Source organism: Pseudophryne corroboree, chromosome 6 (genome assembly GCF_028390025.1).
Source record: "Pseudophryne corroboree isolate aPseCor3 chromosome 6, aPseCor3.hap2, whole genome shotgun sequence".
Lineage (NCBI taxonomy): Eukaryota > Metazoa > Chordata > Amphibia > Anura > Myobatrachidae > Pseudophryne > Pseudophryne corroboree.
This window is the reverse complement of record NC_086449.1, coordinates 126,354,629-126,373,452: the sequence shown is the minus strand read 5'-3', so window position 1 is coordinate 126,373,452 and position 18,824 is coordinate 126,354,629. Positions and strand designations below refer to the sequence as shown.

The following is an 18,824-nucleotide window of genomic DNA, read 5'->3' as shown; positions in this document are numbered from 1 at the left end:
AATGTGTAAAAATGGGGGACTCTGCTTGCCGCAATGTGTAAAAAGGGGGACTCTGCCTGACGTAATGTGTAAAAAGGGGGAATCTGCCTGACGTAATGTGTAAAAAGGGGGAATCTGTCTGCCGTTAATGTGTAAAAAGTGTACGCTGTCTGCCGCTATGTGTAAAAAGGGTACGCTGTCTGCCGCTATGTGTAACAAGGGCACGCTGTCTGCCGTTATGTTTAAAAAGGGGACGCTGTCTGCCGTTATGTGTAAAAAGTGCATGCTGTCTGCCGCTATGTGTAAAAAGGGCACGCTGTCTGCCGTTGTGTAGAAAGGGGGACGCTGTCTGCCGTAATGTGTAGAAAGGGGGACGCTATCTGCCGTAATGTGTAAAAAGGGGACGCTGTCTGCCTTAATGTGTAAAAAGGGGAATCTGTCCGCCGTAAGGTATAAAAGGGTCTCTACCTGGTGTAGTGGTGCTACTGTGCGGCGTAATTTGAATATTGGAAACTACTGTGCACCGTTTTATGAATTGGTATTATTTTGTTGCCACACCCCTTCCCCACAAAGCCACGCCACTATGTATTTTTGCGCGCGCCCACGGCGTACACTGCCCCTGTTTTGCACGCAGGGGTGGGGCTCCGATGCCGTTTCTTGCACACAGTGCTAAAATGTCTAGTTACGACACTGTTGCTAGGTATCCATTTCTCTGCCCCTGAGCAGGTCCCCCTCACCAGATCCTCTCCAGGGGTGAGGGGGTGGGCTTGGATGGGATGGGGGGCCCAAAGCATTTTGGCGCACCTGGGCCCACCGCTCGCTAGTTCCGCCACTGGTGCCGCGGATGGAAGAGGGGCGGTTGTGAGGGTGCCGCGGATGGGGGAGGGGCAGGTGTGGGGGTTCCGCGGGTGGGGGAGGGGGTCTGGAGCCACTGTGGATGGGGGAGAGGCAGCTGCGGTGATGCCGCGGATGGGGGAGGGGCAGCTGCGGTGGTGCCGCAGAGGGGGGAGGGGCAGCTGCGGTGGTGCTGGGAGTGGGGGAGATGCAAGTAATGCTTCTCCTCCTGGAAGCAGCTAAGCTTTGTTGGCCCTTCCTGCAGCAGGCGGTGAACGCACCTGTGGCCAGGCCAGGCACTGCAGCTTCCCCCCGATGGTGAGTCCCTCTGCAGCTGAGTGGAGTCCAGGGAACACACAGCAGGCAAAGGGCAGAGCCTCCCATTGGATGTAACCTGTGTGGGAGGGCATTACTTGGCCAATCAGCTGTGGGCTGGGTGTGATAGACCTGGCGCTAACCCAATGAGAGCTTGTAGCCACGCCCAGTGTTAGGAAATGAGTCACAGAGTCACAAATGTGGGCAAATATATAGATTGACAGCCAAATATATAGATTGACAGCCACCAACACTATTACATTGACCATAAATAATTTTAAATGGTCCTAGACCACCAACCCAGGGCACCCCTGCAAGTGTCCTAAGGCACCCCAGGGTGCCACTGCACACAGTTTGAGAACCAATGGTCTAAATGTTTTTTTAAAGGAGTACACCTCTCACAACATTGTGTGAGAAGGCAATGGAGTGAGACTCAACAAAAAAGGAAGGCTGCACTCCAAGAGAAAAGAACAATTACTTACACTAAATGTGTCAAAGTTAAAAAAGACAATTAAAAACAATATCCTATGCAATAATTTATATGCCACATGAATTCATGTAATATAAAAAGGGAATGGTTTACCCGGGATACTGGGTCAGGACATGTATCATGATACAGTGTAAGGAATCCGTTCCAAGTGATGCCCTTAAATAGAATTAGAGTCCAGTAGCAAGAGTCCAATTGTTCTTTATATGCACCGTTAGAGGATTGTGCAGTATAAGTCCCGTATGGTGTGTGGGTACCTCATACAATACGATGTTTGGATGGTGCCTCTCTGAAACTCCTCTGAATGGCTGGCAAATGGCAAGGGCTGGTTCGGATCCAAATGAAAATTGTCCTGCTCCAGTGGATAACCTCTGACGCGTTTTGCTGCATTTAGCTTGCAGCTTTTTCAAAGGTAACGGAGTGAGACTGTATAGTAGGGGACTTGCCATCAGGCTGTGCTGTCACTGGTTGACTCAGACATGACAAGGATGGTTCATTCATTCCTTTTAAAAATGATTTCCTCTGGGGGGCGTGGCTTGGAAGCTGAAGGAGAAGGACGTGCAGTTTGGGAGCTCCTGCACTTAGCCCTGATATAACCCCTTTTCTTGATAATTGGGACCTCTCAACTACACTTAATCATCTCCCTCACTGCCCTCAGGCCAGCCTAGATCACACTGAGGAGACACCGCGGAATCGGGGAGTGCTTTTCAGCACTCCTGCAGGTTGCGGCCCTCTCCCCAGATTGAAGCCGGGGCCTGGAGTTGGCTCGGACCCCGCCCCGCGCCCCCTGGAGCCACGCCGATCCTCGGACACTCTCCCCAACGACACTGAGACCCGGTGTGGGGCTCATTAGACACCCACCTCAGTTTGCCGGCCCTTGTGGATACCCGACACCGCAGGCCGCTGGAGCTCCGGGCGGGGAGACTTGCACCGGGAGCGGCCGACATCTTGTTGGAGCGTTACCCTGGGCCTGATTCACAGAATCCAACCCGCGGCCCGCCGACTGCTCCAGGGACCTCCGGATCTGGCCGCGGACCTCCCCCAGACCCCCAGCTTATCGCACTACCGCTAGCCGCGGCCAGGAGACTCACCCCGCCGCCCGCTGCCTTTCTCCACTGCCTGGAGTCAGCGGTGCACACTGGGACTGGACGGGGATGTGAGACGCCCGGCGGCCATCTTTGCTGCACATTCTCGGCTCCCTGTCACCTTTCTCCTGCTGGACCACAGAGAGAGGCTGAGGAACAGGCATACAATAGCTGGAACAGTCTGTCCTCTGGTGATATTACTCTCTGGCTGGAAAAAGAACATATGCCAGCAGTCATCAAGCAATGAGCCCATAGATCCCCAAGAAGCCACATACTCGGATTCAGTGAACAGTGGACAGATCTACCAAAAGACTAAACAGAGGGCCGCACGGACGAGGTGAACCGCCGGACAGCACACACCACACCAACCAGGTACGTCCCTCGGTGGAGCTGGTGGGGGGTTTGCGCTTCACCCCGGGTCCCCTAAGCCGACTTGCCTGCCGGTCTGGTCCGGCTGCAGAGTGACCGCGGCGGCCATCTTGAAAGAGGGCTATCCTCGCTGAGGGAGCCAGCGTCAAAGGGAGACGGGAGCCGCACTGTCGCTACCATTACTCGCCGACGGTGCGGTGAGGAACTCTCCCCTTTGCCCCCCTGCCTTGTCCACTACCCCTCTCTGCCAGCGGCCTTCCCGCAGGGAACTAAAGCCCACCATCGCCGCAGAACAGAACCAGAGGTGCCTGCGAACGGGATAGCAGACCCTCCCCTTCCCAACCAGGGGGTCACTATATATTTATTCACACTCAACCCTGCAGCAACAGCAGCTGCCCACTCCCAGCCCCCACCTGGTCCACTGGCCACCCGGACGCGCCGTGGCGGCGACAACCGACCCCGCACCATATCCTCCGATGTCCCCTGGGACTGGACATCACTAGTGAGTGGCCCCGCCTGGCCTGCGTCCCACAATTCTACGGGGTAACCCGACTAAGGGTGCTGCATCTCACCCCCTCCGACACGACACGAGCCCCGGCGGCCATCTCCCCCCCCTGCTACTACGAGATACCCTCTGGAGCATTGAGACCCAGCACAGAACACCACGCAACTGGCTGAAAATCCACATACCCTGCCGGTAGTTCTCATATCTTACAAATACAGCCCTACTATGTAGTTTTTGCTGCAACGCATCTACAACGAGCTCTCTCTTTCACCAGGAGATCGCCCCAACATAAGAAGCCCGTACCTCCCCCCCACCCACGGCTAGTCCGCCCACAGCCTCAATCCGCGGGGCGTCATTCTACTCCTTGTGACCCTTCTTCTATACTACTACTAACGGGCCTCATGCCCCACTGAACATACCATAATCTAGCCCTCCAGTGGTTAGCCCTTAGGCCTCATTGTTCGCGCATCTCTACAAGCCACTCCAACACTTTCTCTAACCCACACAATCTGTCACCATGTCTAAATCCACCGCCTCCATTAGAAAGCGGGCGGGGACGGACATAACCCAGCACTTCACCAGAGCCGACAAAAACGACAAATCATCCTCGCTCTCTGGACCCCCCTCCCCTAGCCTTTCGGTGTCTGACAAGGAAGATTCATCTTCATCCCCCGCTCTTTCAACCAAAGAGGACATCCTAGCTTTGAAATCGCTCATCATGGATTTCAAGGAATCATTGGAGTCCAAACTAGACAACGTGGTTGCCTCCATTAGATCGGACATTACGTCCCTATCCACTAGGACCTCCAAACTTGAATCCCGTCAGGACACCCTACACAAAGAGCAGAGCGAGACCGTTAGAGACATCGACCATCTTATCCGAGACATCTCGGAACTACGCGATAAGAACGAGGATTTGGAGAATCGCGAGAGAAGAAACAATCTCCGCATACGGAATGTCCCGGAATCCGTCCTCCCTGCGAACCTCGAAACATATCTACACAAACTATTCTCCACCGTGGTTCCAACTTTAGGCTCCCGTGAACTGCCACTAGAAAGGGCCCATAGAGCTCTCCGGCCCAAACCACGTGAAGGCGATCCCCCCAGAGATGTGATCCTACGCTTCCTTAACTTTAAAGATAAAGAGCTGGTACTTAATCCTACCCGGAGCAAGCCGTACATTCTATTCGAAAATACCAGGCTACAATTCTTTCAGGACTTGGCTCCCTCCACGCTGCTCAAACGGAGAGAGCTAAAAGATCTAACCTCCACGCTCCGCACACGCGGAATCCGATATCGCTGGGGGTTCCCCTTCAAGCTGCTGATTGACTTCAACGGAAAAACTCTTATCGTCCGGGACCCCAGAGAGGGCAGAGACTTCTTGTCACACCTAGAGGACTCCGACTCTGAACAGGTGGCGTCCACCACCCGCCAGGCGACCTAACTTTCCTCACTTCGAATGCCACCTACACCTCTTGCTCCTTAGAAGAATCCTGGCCAACCCGGGGTAAAACGTCCAGACCTACTCAACCAGTTGACGTTTATTGTATATAATATATTTTGACTGTTATTATGCGGGGGGGGGTGAGGGTACACATAACAACCATCTAGTCCTTCCACAATGCCTAACGCAACGGTTTGGCCCCGAATGTGCCGCGAGACCCCTCTACCTTGTTTCCAAACTCACTATTTTTAAGTCAACACCCCGGTCACACTAGATGCCCCCGGGACTGTGACTCAGAACACCCCCATAGGGAGTGATCCGACCTTTGAAGAAAATACTTTGGAGCACATAGGGAACTGGCTGATGTCCTCGACTCTGCCTTGTTTGCTTTGCTTTTACTTAAACAACGTTACCGTTATGTTATTTACTGCTTATACGTTTGTTCTACATTACCTCCCCTTGACGCTTTCTCCCCTAAGGCCAAGGTTAGTACACTCTTTGACCACTTCACCACTGGAGGGCCATGATCCCTCATCTACCCCATACAACACACGAGTTCAAGTTGTAGAACTCCTACCTGTAAACACACTCCCCCCCCACCCTACCTCCTAGGAGGGAGTACGGCAATTACCCGGTGCTTCCCCACCTTGGACCAACCGGTCCTAATTTCCGTGCTGGTTCCTCTTCGCTGGCCGTGAGGTTCCTCAGCGCGGACCCTCCCCCCCCCCCCCCCCCCCCCCCCCTTTTTTTTTTTCTTTTTTTTTTTTTTTTCTTTTTTCTTCTTTTTCCCTCTCCTCTCACCTCTCTCTCTCTCTCCTTACCCTCTTACTTTTTTCTCTCTTTCTCCTCCTCCCCTTCTCTTTCACTTCCTCCTCTTAACCACAACTCACAATGCCTCTGCTGATAGCATCTCTGAACGTCAAGGGCCTCAACACTCCCCAGAAACGCTCCTCCCTATTTCGATCCCTTCGCACCCTCAAAGCAGACTTAGTATTTATCCAGGAGACCCACTTTAAATCCCAGTCTCACCCTGCCCTCACCTCTAAACGATTCCCGACGGCTCTCTACTCCTCGAGCCAAACCAAACACAATGGAGTGGCCATATTGGTAAACTCTAAAACCCCGTTTGTGTTGGGCTCCTCACATACAGATAAAGATGGGCGGTTCATCATTTTAACGGGTAGACTCGGACACCTAGAATGCACTATTGCTACTGTCTACGCCCCCAACTCCGGGCAAGCGTCCTTCTTTAACTCCTTCTTCTCCACATTATCCAAAGTCAGAAGTGGCTATTTAATAATAGGTGGAGATTTTAATACTGCCCCGGACTCTCAATTAGATAAATCCACTCTCCAGCCACGTGTACACCGCGACCCCTCATCCCGAGCTTTAAATAAACACACGCGGGAATCCGGTCTCATCGATGTCTGGCGGGCCCTCAACCCCACGTCCAAGGACTACACCTTCTTCTCGTGTCCGCACCAATCTTACTCCCGTATCGACCTCTTTTTTTGCAGCACCCAGGCCTCCAAACACATGTCCGACTCATCCATCATCACCAACCCGTGGTCAGATCACTCCATCATCACCGCCACCTTTGATTTCCTTGACACCCCGACATCCCGACCGGCCTGGCGCTTAAACGAAACGCTACTGAAAATTCCCCAATTTCAGGAAAAACTCAGACTTGCCCTTGCAGACTACTTCACTTTAAACATCACTGACTCCTCTTGCACCCCACTGATATGGGAGGCGCACAAAGCCGTCATCAGGGGTCACATCATTAGCTATGCCTCACACAGAAACAAAGAACGTAAACAAAAACTGGCCTCCCTCACAGAAGAGGTCCACAATCTGGAAACCCAACACAAACAGCGGCCCTCTCGCCTCCTTTACACACAACTTTCCACTGCCAGAGCGGCCCTGAACGCTTTGCTGGCCGAAAAAACTGAGCACTCACTCCGCTGGCTGAAACAAAGATTCTATGAAAAGAGCAACAAAGCTGACACTTTATTGGCCAGCGGACTGAGGGCTCGGAAAGCGCAATCCGCCATTCCAGCGATCAAAGATGACAAGGGCCCACTCCAATATAACCCCTCCACTATCAACTCCCTTTTTAAAGCTTACTATGAGCGGCTTTATAATCTCCCAGATAGACCGCCCACTCCCAACCAAACCCACCCGCCAGCTTCCGACTATCTGACATCATGTGATCTGCCCCGCCTAGATCCAGAGACCTCGTCGGGCCTGGATAGGCCTATCTCAGAGGAAGAAATTGCCTTCGCTATTAAATCTCAGAAACCGTCCAAAGCTCCTGGCCCAGACGGCTTTCCTATGTCATACTACAAAACCTTCCAACCTTCGCTACTTTCCCACCTCACGAAGGTATTCAATCTGATACTAGAGGGCTCCCCCTTCCACTCTCAAACCACCAAGGCTACTATCACTGTAATTCCGAAACCAAATAAAGACCCCCAACTAATCACTAACTACCGACCTATCTCACTTCTGAACACAGACCTCAAAATTTTCGCCAAAGTCCTAGCTAACAGGCTCAACCCGATTCTCCCCTCACTGATTCACCCAGACCAGGTGGGCTTTGTCCCGTCCAGGCAAGCGCTTGACAACACTAGACGCACGATCGACGTTATTAACTATATTAACCTTCACAAGATCCCATCCCTGGCGCTTGCTCTGGACGCGGAGAAGGCCTTCGACAGGGTATCCTGGCCCTTCATGCTACAAACCCTGCAACACTTTGGCTTTCGCAATAAATTCCTACAGGCTATACAAGCCTTGTACCACAACCCCTCGGCTTCAGTACACACAAATGGCCTATTATCGGATCCCTTCACGATCTCCAACGGAACCAGACAAGGATGCCCACTATCCCCCCTCATCTTTGCACTGATTATCGAACCCCTCGCGTGCCACATCAGAGCCAACCCAGATATCTCTGGGATCACTGTCAACCGCACTCACTACACTATATCCCTATTCGCTGACGACATACTCCTCACACTAACGAACCCGACCATCTCCCTCCCCAATCTATTTCGTGAATTATCGATATACGGCAATCTCTCGGGATATAAAATCAATCAGTCAAAATCCGAAGCCCTTTCCCTACACATCCCCAAGCGCATAAAGACTCTGTTACAGGCAAACTTCGAATTTTCATGGCGTAAACACTCACTTAAATACTTAGGAGTCTTCATAACCAAATCATACAACTCTCTCTACCGAGCCAACTACCCCCCACTCATAACCTCAATTCTTAAGGACATCCGCCAATGGGAATCTTATTACCTTTCTTGGATTGGACGTATTAACGCCATAAAAATGAATGTTCTCCCCAAACTCCTGTACTTATTCCAAACGCTCCCAATTCAGATCCCCTTGCACACCCTCCGCTCTCTCCAATCCTCGCTAGGTGACTTTATTTGGAACCATACAAAACCTCGACTCCGACGAGAAATTCTGGCCAAGCACTCCCAACTGGGTGGCCTAGGCCTCCCCATCCTTCAACGCTATTTAGCTGCGACTAAACTGAGCCAATTGGTTGCTTGGCACGCGCCAAGAGGCACCAAACGATGGGTCGACTTGGAGAGCGATCTATTCGGCGTCCCTTCAGTCTCCCATCTACCTTGGGTTCACCGCAAAAGCTATCCCCAACCTAGCCTCCCAACACCTACTGTAGCGGACACGCTCGGAAACTGGGAGATCCTAAGCAAAAATTTAAAACTGCCTATTTACCCCTCCCCCCTAACCCCTATTTGGAACAATTCAGCATTCCCCCCAGGCTTATCCCCAGCAATGGCCCGTCCTTGGATCTCTGCTGGTGCCACTAGAATCCACCACTTTACAGGGAACCACGCTATCAAATCTTTCTCAGATCTACAGGCTACATACGACCTGCCCAACTCCCTACACTACCAATACCTACAAATACGGCATTACATCTCCTCTCTTCACCTCCCATTCCCACTCCCAATCCCTTCTCCTTTCGAAAGGCTTTGCCTGCACAACCCTACTGACAGAGGAATCATCTCTCTTCTCTACAAAACCATCTTGTCCCCGGAAACCCCCGTCCTTGAACCTCACGAACTGGCCTGGGAAACTGACTTGGGACGACAATTCGAGGCTGAAGAGTGGGAAACGGTCCGGACCGCGGTCTCGAAGTGCTCCATCAGCGTGGCCATCCGCGAGAACTCGTTTAAAATATATACAAGGTGGTATTTGGTCCCAGACCGCCTACATAAAATGTTCCCTAGCACCTCTAACCTTTGTTGGAGAAACTGTGGTCAGGTGGGCACGTTCTTCCACACATGGTGGTCCTGCCCAGTGATCACACGTTACTGGACCATGGTCCGTACCCTGCTTACCCAGTTACTAGACCTTCCGCAGCCTCTCTCACCCACCCATCTTCTCCTCTGCGCCCCCGTGGATCAGGTGCCCAGAGACTCAAATAAACTGATCCTCCATATATCATGTGCAGCTAAATACCAAATAGCACGCAACTGGAAAGCACCAGACGCCCCCAGCCGTCAGGCACTAACAAATAGGATCTGGTTCATCGCACAAATGGAATACATCACCAGTCTCCAACACAACACAGTCCAAAAATTCCATTCCACTTGGCTTCCCTGGTACAGATATAAAAACTCACCCCTTCCGGGACTTAGCTAGACTGCAACTCGCACTGGGCGCATTTGATGCTCCCTCCACACACACACACAAATTCCCCCCGCCCCTCCCACCCCCTTTTTTTTTTCTTTTTTTTCTTTTTTTTTCTTCTTTCTTTCTTTCTTCTTCTCTCCCCTCTCTCTCTCTCCTTCTCTCTTTCCTCTTCTCTTTCTCTTCTCCCTCTCACATCTTTCTTTTCCTCTCCTTCTCCATGTCCCCTATCACCCGGGCTCCGGGCTTATCGGAGTTCTCCCCCTACATTCAACCCCTCCTAACTTCCTTTTATTCCCCCAACAACCTCCTTTTCTCATTGTGACTGGTTCTCACAATGCGATAGTCATACTAAATGGAGACCCGCCCCCTTTTCTTTTTTTTTCTTTCTTCTTTTTTTCTTTCTCCCTTTGAGATTCTTTCTCACCTGATTACAAATGAATCTCTATTGTTATTATATCCCTCATGACGAGTCTTGTGAAATTTGACCCATGTCACATTTACTGTATTATTGTTCGCTTTATTACCGAATGTTGTTAACACTGTTTACTTCTCATAATAAAAATTTATGATTGAAAAAAAAATGATTTCCTCTGAGCCAGAGGTATGAGGGGAATCAGTTTGCAACCTTTCCCCTAAGCTGCCTGAAAGTCATAGTTCTTAGTGATGGGAAGAAATGGAGGCTGGCTGTGACGGGGGTGGAGCTTGGTACCCATGTGACCCACGTTTTCTTACCCATCCTCTAGGCTTTGGAAAGGGTAAGTGAAAAGTTTTTCACTTTACCTTTCCCAGTTTCCGGAGTCCTGCACACCTTAGCCTATCAGCTGTTGTTAGGTAACAAGCCTCCCGATGAACAAGTTGGTGGTAATACACGCATAAGCACTGTATACTAACTAAAAACAGAAGGCTCACTGTCATTTTACAATAATACAAACCAACAAAACGAAAACGTTCACATTCTAGAGCAGAAGTACAAAGGTGTAACATATATTATTATTATTATTATTATTATTATTATTATTTATTTATTACCAGTTATTTATATAGCGCACACACATTCCGCAGAGCTTTACAGATAATATTTGGCCATTCACATCAGTCCCTGCCCCAGTGGAGCTACACTCTATATTCCCTATCTCATATACATGCAGTCACATTCACGCTAGGGTTCATTTTCTTGGGAGCCAATTAACCTACCAGTATATTTTTGGATTGTGGGAGGAAACCGACGCAAGTATGGGGAGAATATACAAACTCCACACAGTAAGAGCCATGGTGGGAATCGAACCCATGACCTCAGTGCTCTGAGACAGTAATGCTAGGACACCAACTCTTATACAAATGTGTCCAATTATAAACTAAAGCCAGTAGAATCACTAAAAATATCCGCAGCTAGATCCCTACTCCAAGGGGACATGAAAAAGGTTAGGTAGACACAAAATAATAATACAATAACACTTACAGCCACCCTATATACTATAGTACAAAACGGTGTTTCCAACAAACATTACTGTGTCAGTACACACCGGCATACAGCTACACACATCACCATGTGCTGCGTTCTAGCTTCACTAATCTTACTAAACTTGTTACAATACTCACATACTGTAATAACACCTAATCACAAAAAGAAAGCATTCTCTATAAAAAAAAATCCTCTCAAGCTCTAGATCAGAGGGGTCATGTGTCAGGTCGTAACAGCTGGGAAGACCCATCTCACACAGCCAAGTGACCACCCAGTCATCATGCTCTAGAACCAGAAGGATCAATGAAATATGCCCACAGCTAGAACCTGACCCTAAGGACCCATGAAACAAATTAGGGAGACATAAAATAATAGATCACAATTAAACTTTCATCCACACTGTATAGTGAGACTCTTAGCTAACATACTGTAGATCAGGGGTGGGGAACCTCCGGCCCGCGGGCCGTATAAGGCCCGCAAAGCCGTTTGGTCCGGCCCACCCGCTCCTCTCAGTGAGACACGCCGCCGCACAGTCCGGCGGCAGCGTGTTCCAGCTGTCACCACACGGAGGAGAGCGCGGCTATTGTAGGGCGGCGGTGGCGGCGTGTAGGACTTGTAACCAGCCGCCGGTTCGTGAGCCAATCAGAGCTTGCGATCCGGCAGCCAATCAGGAGCCGCGGCTGCCGGTCCGTGAGCTCTGATTGGCTCTCGAACCGGCGGCTGGTTTCAAGTCTTACACGCCGCCGCCCAACATAGCCGCGCTCTCCTCCGTGTACCCGCCGAAAGGAGTGGTAAGCGGGACGGGGGGGGGGGGATCTGTATACCTGGCACTGTGGGGGCATTTGTATACCTGGCACTGTGAGGGGCATTTGTATACCTGGCACTGTGGGGGCATCTGTATACCTTGAACTGTGAGGGGCATTTGTATACCTGGCACTGTGGGGACATCTGTATACCTGGCACTGTGAGGGGCATTTGTATACCTGGCACTGTGGGGGCATCTGTATACCTGGCACTGTGGGGGCATCTGTATACCTGGCACTGTAGGGGCATCTGTATGCCTGCCACTGTGGGGGCATTTGTATACCTGGCACTGTGGGGGCATCTGTATACCTGGCACTGTGAGGGGCATTTGTATACCTGGCACTGTGGGGGCAATTGTGGATCTGGCACTGCACCATTGGGGGCATATGTGTATCACGTCCCATTTTAACTGGCCACACCCATTTTTTGGGCGCTCGCGGGATTTTATAAATATCCAAATGGCCCTCGGTAGAAAAAAAGGTTCCCCAACCCTGCTGTAGATATACATATGCCTAAAGGCAGGGCAGGTGCTAGGGTGTTTGGCGCCCCCCTACAAATACAGATGTGGCCACTCTCATTCTACCTGCAAGCAGATGCATCTCGCTTGTGACTAGCCACAGCAAGCAGTGTCCCGTTCACGGGAGTGTACACACCATGCGATCCAATGGATCACTGGTGCATGCACACCCACAGGCACACTTATTGCGAATACGAGTTGCATTTGTCACAATTAGCCTTTAAGCTGAGAAGGGACACATCTCTATGTCTTCTTGACATGTCTCTTTACAATGTTTCATAGAAATGTGAAAAGAGAGAGAGGGTGACAGGGAGGGGGTGAGAGTCAGAGGAGAACAGGAGAAAAAGGGTTAGAGTCAGTAGGTGACAAGGAGAGGGTGACAGGCGAGAGAGAGAGAGAGAGAGTATGCGCATGGGGAAATGGGGACACAATGCACAAAGCAACAGAAATATAATACTCAGGTTCTAGATCAGAAGGAGTTGGGGGAAAAAGGAAAAGAAGAAACTGTATTTATGACGCACTAGAAAAAGTTAGTCAATCCTAAAATGTAACCTTTATTAAGTATATATTAAAAAATAATTTCATTGACCCAGACTACAGTGAAACATAAGAGTTAAAATCAAACAAACTGACATATATGTGAACCTACAAGATAGGAAATGGTGAATAAAGATTTTTAAAAAGCGTGTCCTGCGTGTGTTTTGTATATATCACCAATAAGATTTTATTCAAAAGAAATCACCACTATGTAGTCCTTTATGGATATGATTCTATTTGAATAATGGCTGTCATAACAGATATTGATAGCTAGCACTATAGATCAGAAGGACCAACTCAAAGCAACAAGGAAACCACTTGTCACACAGTCACATGCCCAAACACTCATCATTCACTAAAACTACAGAGATTACTGTATGAAGACCACAGCTAGAACCCTACTCCAATTGCGTACAAAACAGGTTTGGGAGAGACACAATAATAATACAACATAACTTATATCCACCTTATATTCTGCAAATCTCCATCTATAACACAAATCTTGTCTTCCATTACACATTGCCATGCAATGGGGGTCATTCCGAGTTGATCGCTCGCTAGCTACTTTTAGCAGCCGTGCAAAAGCATAGTCGCCGCCCACGGGGGAGTGTATTTTCACTTTGAAGAAGTGCGAACGCCTGTGCAGCCGCGCAGCAGCAAACACATTTTGTGCAGAACAAGACCAGCCCGTGTAGTTACTTATCCTGTGTGATGATTGCTGCGACGAGTGACACGGTAATGATGTCAGATACCCACCCAGCAAGCGCCTGGCCACGCCTGCGTTTTTCCAAACACTCCCAGAAAATGGTCAGTTGCCACCCAGAAACTCCCACTTCCTGTCAGTCTCCTTGCGTTCGGCTGTGCGATTTGAATCGTCGCTAGAACCAGTGCAAAACCACAAAGGACTTCGTACCCGTACTATGCACGTGCGCATTGCAGTGCATATGTATGCGCAGATTAGCTGTTTTTTTCACTGATCGATACGCAGCGAACAAACAACGGCAGCTAGCGATCAACTCGGAATGACCCCCAGTGTACACTAACATTACTAACTACATCAGCAATGTGCTGCAGTTTAGTTTCCCTGCTCTTGTCAAATGCAACAGAAAGATACATTTTATTACAATGACCATAACCTATCACCTAGTTACAAGAAAAAACTCTCTACCTTCACACGATCCAAACAATGATTCTATAAACACCTAAAAATTGTTTCAAGCTCTAGATCAGAAGGATCATGTGTCATGTCATAACAGCTGGGACATTCACACAACCATTTAACCACGCACTCATCATGCTCTAGAACCAGAAGGATCAATGTTTAAAGTCCAAGGCTAGAACCTGACTCTAGAGATCCCATGAAACAAATTAGGGAGACACAAAATAATAGCTCACAATGAAACTTTCAGCCACATTGTAGAGTGAGGATCTTGCTGACTTAATTGTAGCCTTTGATCATTCATTAAAAATGTCTAAAGCTTTTCTCAGCCATTCATTTTATTTTCTGAACTGTATATTTTTTGTTAATGTAACAAAGACACTGGCAGGGTGAAGGAGTCAGACATAGGTTTCCTAATGACAAACAGAAAACTCATTGCACCTTTATCACCTAAGCAACAGCTCTAACAACACAAGCAAACATGAAAAATCAAAACAAAAATATCAGGTTCTAGATCAGGGGCGGCCAGACTTTTGGAGTCGGTGATCTACTGTGAAAGCTAAAAAGCTTTTGTGATCTACCTAGGAGGAATGATAGCGCGCGCGCAAAAAGGGGCGTGGCATAGCAAAAAGTGGGTGTGACATAACAAAAAGTGGGCGTGGTATAACAAAAAAAAAGGGACGTAGCCTTGCTGCGCGGAGTGTAATGACTGCCTCACACGAAATAACACATTGGCCCCCACAGGTAAAAACCTCAAACACATATGCCCCCACAGTGCCAGATACACATGCCCCCACAGTGCCATGTGCCCACAGTGCCAGATATGCCCCCACAGTGCCAGATACAGATATGCCCCCACAGCGCCATGTGCCCACAGCGCCAGAAATGCCCCCACAGTGCCAGATATGCCCCCACAGTGCCAGATACAGATATGCCCCCACAGCGCCATGTGCCCACAGCGCCAGACATGCCCCCACAGTGCCAGATATGCCCCCACAGTGCCAGATATGCCCCCACAGTGCCATGTGCCTACAGTGCCAGATATGCCCCCACAGCGCCAGATTACAGATATGCCCCCACAGTGCCATGTGCCCGCAGAGCCAGATATGCCCCCAGTGCCACATATGACCCCACAGTGACATATATGCCTCCACAGTGCCAGATACAGATATGCCCCCTCAGCGCCATGTGCCCACAGCGCCAGATATGCCCCCACAGCACCAGATACAGATATGCCCCCACAGCGCCATGTGCCCACAGCGCCAGATATGCCCCCACCGCGCCAGATTACAGATATGCCCCCACAGAGCCAGATATGCTCCCAGTGCCAGATATGCCCCCACAGTGCCAGATATGCCCCCACAGTGCCATGTGCCCACAGTGCCAGATATGCCCCCACAGCGCCAGATTACAGATATGCCCCCACAGTGCCATGTGCCCACAGAGCCAGATATGCCCCCAGTGCCACATGACCCCACAGTGCCAGATATGCCCCCACTGAGCTATGCGCCCACAATGCCAGATATGCCCCCATAAAAGAGCTCACTGTTGGTGTGTGTGGAGAGCGCAGCGCGCGCTTCTCCTGTCTGCCGCTCTGCCTCCTCAGTCTGACTCTGGTCTCCGGCGGTGACGGCAGCGTGTATGGCTCAAATCAGGTGCCGGTCCGCGAGCTCTCATTGGCTAACGAACCGGCACCTGATTTGAGCTATACACTCGGCCGTCACTGCCGCAGACTGAGGAGGCAGAGCGGCAGGCAGGAGAGGTGCGGCTTCGGGTGGCTGGGCGGCGGATCGCGATCGACTGGTCGCATGTCCGCGATCGACCAGTCGATCGCGATCGACTGTTTGGCCACCCCTGTTCTAGATCATAAGGACTAAGTCATAGCAACTAGGAAACTACCTCTCACACAGCAACACAACCAATCATTCACTAGAACCACAAAGATTACTGTATGAAGCTCACAGCTAGAACCCTACTCTCAAGTGTTCACGAATCAGATTAGGGAGACACAAATAATAATAAAACATATATCACAACTTAATACAGTGCAAATCTTTGTTCCATTGCACATTGCTGTGTCAATATACACTAACATACTACTACACACATTGGCCAAGTGTTGCATTTTAGCTTTTCTACCCTCATGAAAAGCAGCAAAACAGTTGTTACAATTCCCATAATCTATCACTTATTTGTAAAAAGAAATGCATCTCACTTCTCATCACGCATTCTAACAACACAAATTGCAGAAAACAGTACATGTATTTAAAAAAATAAATACCTTGAGGCTCTACATCAAAAGAGTCATGTGACAGGTTGTAATAGCTGGGAAACCCCAACTCACACAGCCATGTGACTACACGCGCATTATGTTCTAGAACTAGCATATGGTGCCCACAGCTAGAACCTGACTCTAAGGACCCGTGAAACAAATTAGGGAGAACCAAAACAATGGATCCCAATCAGAGCTGGCCTTAACCAATATGATGCCCTAAGAAGAAAATTGGGCTGGTGTCCCTCAGAATCACTGCTAGTTCTGCCTCTGACCCTGTGCCCCTTTCCCAGCAACATCACCCCTCACCAATAGCAGACCTAATTTTGGTCCTTCTACTCCCTATTTTTTAAATAGAAACAGTGAGCATTTTGGCACACAGCCTAAAAAGGGGTGTGTTCCTGCTGGGAAGGGGCATGGCCACCCAATAGTAACCCCAATTCAAATTATGCCACACAGTAGTGCAACTTTATTCACATTATATCATGCAATGGTGTCCCTTCTTCACGATACATCACACAGTAGTACTACTTTACCTTGTATACGTTACTTCTCACAGTAGTGCCCCATATTCACATTACATCATAATGAATTGCTCATTATTAACATTACACCACACCATATTGCTCTTAATTCACATTAAACCACACACTAGTGCCCTTTCTACACGTTACACCACACAATAGAGCACCTTATAAACATAATGCCACACATTAGTTATGCCTTTATACACATAATACCACACAGTAATGCCCCTTACACATATGAGACACATCATTAATGTCCTTATAAACATAATGCACCTTACACATTATTCCAACTTTTATTAATGCCCTTGTACACATAATGACACACATAATGTCCCTTACACATATGCCGCAAATTATTAATGCTCTTATACATAAAATGACACACATAATGTCCCTTACACATATGCCGCACATTAATAATGCATTTATACACGACACACGTAATGCCCCTTACACATATGGTGAACATTATTGCACAAACAACCCACCCGCACACAGCACTCCCTCGGCTGCTAACACTGTAACTTCTGCCTCTGAATGGATACAGATGTATGTTCATACGTCTTTCTTGCCTCAATACGCCATGCAGCAGAAGATGCCTGGCGTGAGTCAGCTGGCCACTCTAGGCCAGCTCTGCTAATGTTGGGCACCTTTTTTGCTGAAAGTGCATATTTGCATTGCTATGTGACGAGGACACACAAGCAACTTTTGCTGATTAAAATGATATGAGGCATGCCGAAATTCTGTGTGCGACTGTGGCTGTATATGCATGCGAAATGCTACATTACAGTGCTGTCCAGGAATACACTGTAACATAGCATTTCATATACAAATATAGCTGCAGTCACAAAATGTAGGCATTCCATATATCATTTTAATCAGCAGAAGCTGCTGATTCTTGTGCCCCTAGGCATTCCAAATGCCCAAGGCATTTGCTTAGTTTGTCTATGACAAAGGCCGGCTCTGATCCCAATGCAACTTTCAGCCACATTGTATAGTGAGGATTGTTGCTGACATAACTGTAGCCTTTGATCATTCATTAAAAAATGTCTAAAGCTTTTTTCAAGCATTCATTTTATTACCTGAACTGTATATTTTTGGTTACTATAAAAAAAGACACTGGCTGTGAAGGAGTCAAGCATACATAACCAACAGTTCTACTAATACAAAAATATAACAAATAAACAATAAACTAGCTCAGATGGACCAACTCATAGCAACTAGGACACACAGTCACATGCCCAAACACTTAAAATTCACTAGAAAAACAAAGATTGCCGTATGAAGACCACAGCTAGAACCCTACTCCAAATGCTTATAAAACAGGTTTGGGAGACACAAAATAATATTAAAACATAAATTACATCCACAATATATAATGCAAATCTCCCAACTTAATATAAATCTTATCTTACATTGCAGTGTCAATATATACTAACATACATCAGCAATGTACTGCATTTTAGCTTCCATGCTCTTGCAAAAACAACAGAAAGATACATTTTTATTTCAATGACCATAATCCATCATCTAATTACAAGAGAAAGTTTACTCTCTTCATACTACCCAAAGATTCCAACAACACAAAAAAATAACACCTTTCAAGTTCTAGATCAGAAGGGTCATGTGTCAAATCGTAACAACTGGGACAACACATCTCACACAGCCATGTGACCACCCACTCATCATACTCTAGAACCAGAAGGATCAATGTTTAAAGTCCAAGGCTAGAACCTGACTCTAGAGATCCCATGAAACAAATTAGGGAGACACAAAATAATAGCTCACAATGAAACTTTCAGCCACATTGTAGAGTGAGGATCTTGCTGACTTAATTGTAGCCTT

General features: G+C 48.5%; 2 non-coding genes and 1 pseudogene across 2 annotated transcripts; all 3 read right to left on the bottom strand.

Moving 5' to 3' along the window:
* Positions 1-11,364: 11,364 nt before the first annotated feature.
* On the bottom strand, positions 11,365-11,461 carry LOC134938923 (small nucleolar RNA U13). The gene has a single exon (XR_010181360.1). It is a non-coding gene; the product is annotated as a small nucleolar RNA U13 (small nucleolar RNA).
* Positions 11,462-14,242: 2,781 nt separating this feature from the next.
* On the bottom strand, positions 14,243-14,333 carry LOC134938931 (small nucleolar RNA U13; annotated as a pseudogene).
* A 4,257-nt stretch (positions 14,334-18,590) lies between these two features.
* Positions 18,591-18,687, bottom strand: LOC134938918 (small nucleolar RNA U13). The gene has a single exon (XR_010181356.1). It is a non-coding gene; the product is annotated as a small nucleolar RNA U13 (small nucleolar RNA).
* Positions 18,688-18,824: the final 137 nt, after the last annotated feature.